The sequence below is a fragment of the Peromyscus leucopus genome, chromosome X, assembly GCF_004664715.2.
Source record: "Peromyscus leucopus breed LL Stock chromosome X, UCI_PerLeu_2.1, whole genome shotgun sequence".
Lineage (NCBI taxonomy): Eukaryota > Metazoa > Chordata > Mammalia > Rodentia > Cricetidae > Peromyscus > Peromyscus leucopus.
The window spans coordinates 58,439,539-58,444,604 of record NC_051083.1 but is presented as its reverse complement, the minus strand read 5'-3'; the positions used below and the strand labels follow the sequence as shown (position 1 = coordinate 58,444,604).

General features: G+C 39.0%; 1 pseudogene; it reads left to right on the top strand.

Moving 5' to 3' along the window:
* The first annotated feature begins 1,076 nt into the window (after positions 1-1,076).
* On the top strand, positions 1,077-1,289 carry LOC114703160 (annotated as a pseudogene).
* Positions 1,290-5,066: the final 3,777 nt, after the last annotated feature.

Below are 5,066 nucleotides of genomic sequence, written 5' to 3'. Positions count from 1 at the left end.
TCCCCTCTACTAAAAGAATATTTAGATAACCTTCTGTGCAGGCTCTCGAATTTCAGGCCTTTCTGTCATTATCAGCATTAGCAGCATCCGGCCAGGACCACTACTGATGAACAAAAGTATCTTACCAGAGATACCTTTGTACTCTCTAAGAACAGACTTAAGCGTCCAGACTATCTGTTTGAGAAGGCCTGGCAGATATGCTAATTAAGCTTAACTTTCTCCCTTTCCAAAGTCTTATCTCTAGTTTTAGATCCACCCTTAATTAACTCAGAACTAAAAGGTTCCAACTTATAGGTACACCTAGCTGTGATGGAAGTTGCCTAGCCAAGTTGCCTAGCAACTGAGCACACTCACCAGAAACGGCAGGAGCAGAGACAGCTTGGAGAGATAAGGGTCAAAGCGATAAAGGGCAGTTTTATTTTCAGAGAAGACTAGATGGAGAAGAGAAAAGAGAATGGACAAACTAGATGGGTAAGAACTTGAGAGGAACAAACTGAGATGGGGAAGAACTAGATTGAAGGGCTAAAAGAGAGTACTAGAGGGATGAGATGGAAGATGAGGAAGAGCCAGATGGGGAAGAACAAGATGAGAAAGAAGGAAATGGGAGAGGAGCTAAGATGGGAAGGAACTAGATGAATGAGAACCTAGATGGGGCAGAACTAAGATGAGAGAATTAAGATAGAACTTAGAAGACAGCAGATAAATGTAGAGAGAAATCAGACAAGAAAGGAGCTAGGCATGAGAGCAGAATCGAAGCAGTGCACAGAAAATACTTATTCAGAAGAGTAAAGTGTACGGGCTAAAGAGTTTCATGTATGTAGATTCATTTAATATCATGAAAGATTATATTAACAGCTGGTTGTAGATTCTTCCTGGACCCTGGGAGAGGAGTATTGAGGGGCAGGACCCCCATAGTCCTTGTTAAGAGGAATTATAACAGAAAATTTCTGAGACTGGAGTATTTAAACCTCTCCAAGGTGTGTGGCAGAGCTTAAGACAACCAATGGCCATCTGAATTGTGATTGGTTCACTGATGATCCCTGGAAAAAAATTAAAGATCACTACTACAGTACAAAATGCTCGACATAAGGGCTTGGGTCACGTATGTTGTGCAGTGGATGGCAAAAGACCCGTACGACTTCCTTATAACAGGTATTTTGGCTCTTGCTCTGCTGTTCCTAGTTAGTGCTGTATAGTCCTGGAATTTGGCCAAGATGATTGAAGCCAGAGAGAAGGAACAAAAACATCAAGAAAATATTTTCAAGGCTAAATGGTTTAGAAAGGATTGAGGGAGTAAACAGGTTTTGCAGGTAGAGAAAAATCCTGTAGAAAATCCTGTAACTTTGGAAGGCGTCACTAAGGATCCACTAAGGCATCCAATTTTATGATAGTATTATTTAGAAAATAAATCCTGTCTCACCTCAATCAACACTGTAGTAACTTTTAGGCTTGGAAATTGAAGTTTGTTGGTGTCTACTGGCAGGTATTATAAGTTAGCATTTATTCTACAGGAGGAGCATGCCCAACCTGAAAATTCAAACCCAAAGTGCTGCAAAATCTGACACCTGTGTTCAGACATGCTGCCAAAGGGGGAAATTCCACACAGGTGCACTAAAATGTTATGTAAAATTTACCTTCAAGCTGTAAGAAACACATATGATTTTTTGTTTAGACTTCTATCCCATCCTCAGAGTGATATGTAAATACTCTAGAATCTGAAAAAAAAATTCCTAGCCTCAAGCATTTACTTTGAAGCATTCCATAACAAATGGGGTGTCTTCATCAAGCCCCCTCCTCAAGGCCCAAGGAACTATGCAGAAGAGGTGAAAAGATTGGAAGAGCAAGAGGAGATGGATGACACTAAGAAAAGTGTATTTTCTAAACACAACAGGCTTAATGCGCATATAAACTCAGACTGGCAGCCTGCGGAGAGCCTACAAAGGTTCAAGCCAGCCGGGGTCCCAGCACTAAAGGGGGGAAGTGAACACAAAGTCCCACCCCTAACAAAGAAGCTATTTGCAATTCACACCTGCTGGCAAAGGAAAATTCCCTTTCTCCGATGGAATCTCACTGGATATGTTAACCACGCTTTGGGGTAGGTACCAGATCCAGGAGTAGATGGCCAACATGAAACAAATGTATTTTTGTAGGTTTTTTTGTCTCAGTTTGCTTTGCTTGGGCTTTTTTGTTGTTGTTCTATTGGTCCTTTGTATAATTTGGTTTCGTGTGTGTGTGTGTGTGTGTGTGTGTGTGTGTGTGTGTGTATTTCTTGCTTTTGTTTTTCTCTGTTTTTAAAGAGAGGGACAGAGAGCATTAAGTTTGGTGGGTAGGTAAGATCTAGGGGAGGGAAAACCATGATCGAAATATATTGTATGAAAAAAAATTCAATTAAAAAAGAATTTGAAGCCTTGGCTTGAGGTTGTGAGGAGCCAAAGTGTTGGTTCCATAGGCAGCTAGATGTTTCCTTAAAGGGCCAGATCCTGTTTTCCTGTTTTCTCTTTCCTAAAAGATGATGATAGCAAAAAAAAAAAAAAAAAAAAAAAAAAAAAAAAAAAAAAAAAAAAAAAATCATTTACTTGCTGGGCAGTGGTGGCACACACCTTTAACTTTTTGTTTGTTTTTGTTTTTCAAGACAGGGTTTCTCTGTGTAGTTTTGGTGCCTGTCCTGGATCTCACTCTGTAGACCAGGCTGGCCTTGAACTCACAGAGATCTACCTGGCTCTGCCTCCCGAGTGCTGGGATTAAAGGTGTGTGCCACCATTGCCTGGCTGGTGAGTTCCAGGACAGCCAAGGCTACAAAGAGAAACCCTGTCTTGAAAAACTGAATATATATACTCAACCTGTAGTAAAGATTCTTTAAAACTGATAGTCATTTGTCATTTTGGAGCTTATGTACTTAAGTGAAAATCATTGTGTGAAGAAAAATGGCTTTAGATTAGAAATACTATTCAAATGGTGTTTTAAAATGGGATCAGTTCTGGACAGAGGATATTGAGAATGTAAAAGAATTTCCTTCTGAGGCGAAAAGTTTCTTTGGCTTAAAATATGTACAATATTTTTGTTGTTTTTGATACATGGTCTCTCTACCTAGCTCTGGCTATCCTGGAACTCACCGTGTAGACCAGGCTGGCCTTGAACTTACAACAATTGGTCCACCTCTGCTTCCCAAGTGCAGGAATTAAAGGTTAAAATGTACAGGTTAGAAGAGGGTGCCAGGTCTCATTACAGATGGGTGCTGGGAATTGAACTCAGGACCTGTGGAAGAGCAGCCAGTGCTCTTATCTGCTGAGCCATCTCTCCGGCCCCAATTTTACAATTCTTATTGCTTAATTATTGGCATGGAAGCATTACTGACTTTCTTAAGGGAAAATGAAAATTAATGAGTGTGTCTATTTGCATTTTTTGACTTTAGCCTTGTGACAACGGGTAATTATCAAGACCTTCTGCATTTTTAAACCAAATTTTAGAAAAGATTCTCATTATCTTGACAATCTCAGACATCACCTCCTGGACTGAATAATGTTGTGTCAAGCACTGCCACTTTCTTAAGTGAGAAGAGTACCATGTTTTATAGCTGGCAGGGAAAATGCCAAGTACTGTCACGACCTTGGGCTCAGTTTTTCTCGTATGTACTACCCATCAGAACTGTGAAACAGTTAACCGGCACTGATAATTTCCTGATGATGTAGACACTACTTCTGTTTTTATTCCATCTGTTTGTAACTCATATGGTGGTGGTGACCTGTTACTCATTACTTGGATAGGTTTAAAATGAAAATTAAAATTTCAAACTTAGGAAGTCGGACTTCATAACCTATAAAGGCTTAGTGGTAAGGCAGGAACCGGATAGAATGGCAGTTAGAAGGGCCTAAGGATCTTTCAGTGGCAAAGCAGACTCCAGACTATTAAACACAGCTTTTCTAAACTCATGGTCCAGTCACTTTATTCACTGCGGAATTTAATTACTTATTAACGTTTTCAGCTCCCCTGGTAATGAATTTTAAGTTACAGTAACTGTCAAATAATCTTAATTAGAGATAAAGCTAGGCTTTGAAATAAATTTGACACTTTTTTCTTTAAGAAGAATGTGTAAGCATATAAAATGTTTTTTTTTTTTTTAATGTGTATTTGTCTGCCTGTATGTATGGGTACCATGTGTGTGACCGGTGTCTGTGGGGGTCAGAAGAGGATATTGGAACCCCTGGGACTGGAGTTACAGATGTTTGTAAGCCGCCACCTAGGTGCTGGGTACTGAACTAGGTCCTCTGCAAGAGCAATCTGTGCTGGGCCATCTCTCTAGTCCTCTATCTCCTGCTTTTTTTAATGTTACTCTGCTAGGGATCAAATCCAGGGCCTTGGGCATGCTAGGCTGTTGGACTACTGAGCTATACTCCAAATCCTCTGTTTACAAACTAATTTCACAGACAGTGCTCCATTGAATTCTCTCTCAGATTCTGTAAGTTCTATTAGCATTTCTATTAGTCTCATAAGAAAATGAGATAAAAAGAGATAAGTGGTTTGCTCTAAATTGTTCAGAAATGATAATAGTGACAAAAGTGAAATTAAACTTAGGTCCTGAAAAAGTGCTGCTGAAGGGGTTTGTATTTTTGATTAACGCGAGAGTACTATGTACTCATGGTGGATAAAACATCCACAATGGTGTTGGGTAGACTGGCTATCCAGCTGTAAAATTCCAACTTAGATCTGCATGTCACAGCTGACACAAAGTGATAAAACTCTCAAAATATAAAAGATAAATTGGGTTTCACAAACGTTTAAAACTCTCTTGTGCCTTCTCTTGGACACTTTTCCTTCTGTTTGTTTTCTCTAATTCTGACAGGTTAGCTTTTGTTCTATCTTGTTTTATTTTATTTTATTTAAATAAATAAATAATCAACAAACAAAAAATTATAAAAAATTATAGGATTTACAGAAATATGTTTTCTACATTATCCCAAATCTGAATTTTATTTTAATTTCCTGGTTGTTTCTTTCAACTTATGCTATTGGTGGTGGTGTGGGTATTTTGGAAGCCACCTTAAATCTCCCAAGAAATAGTTTGGAAT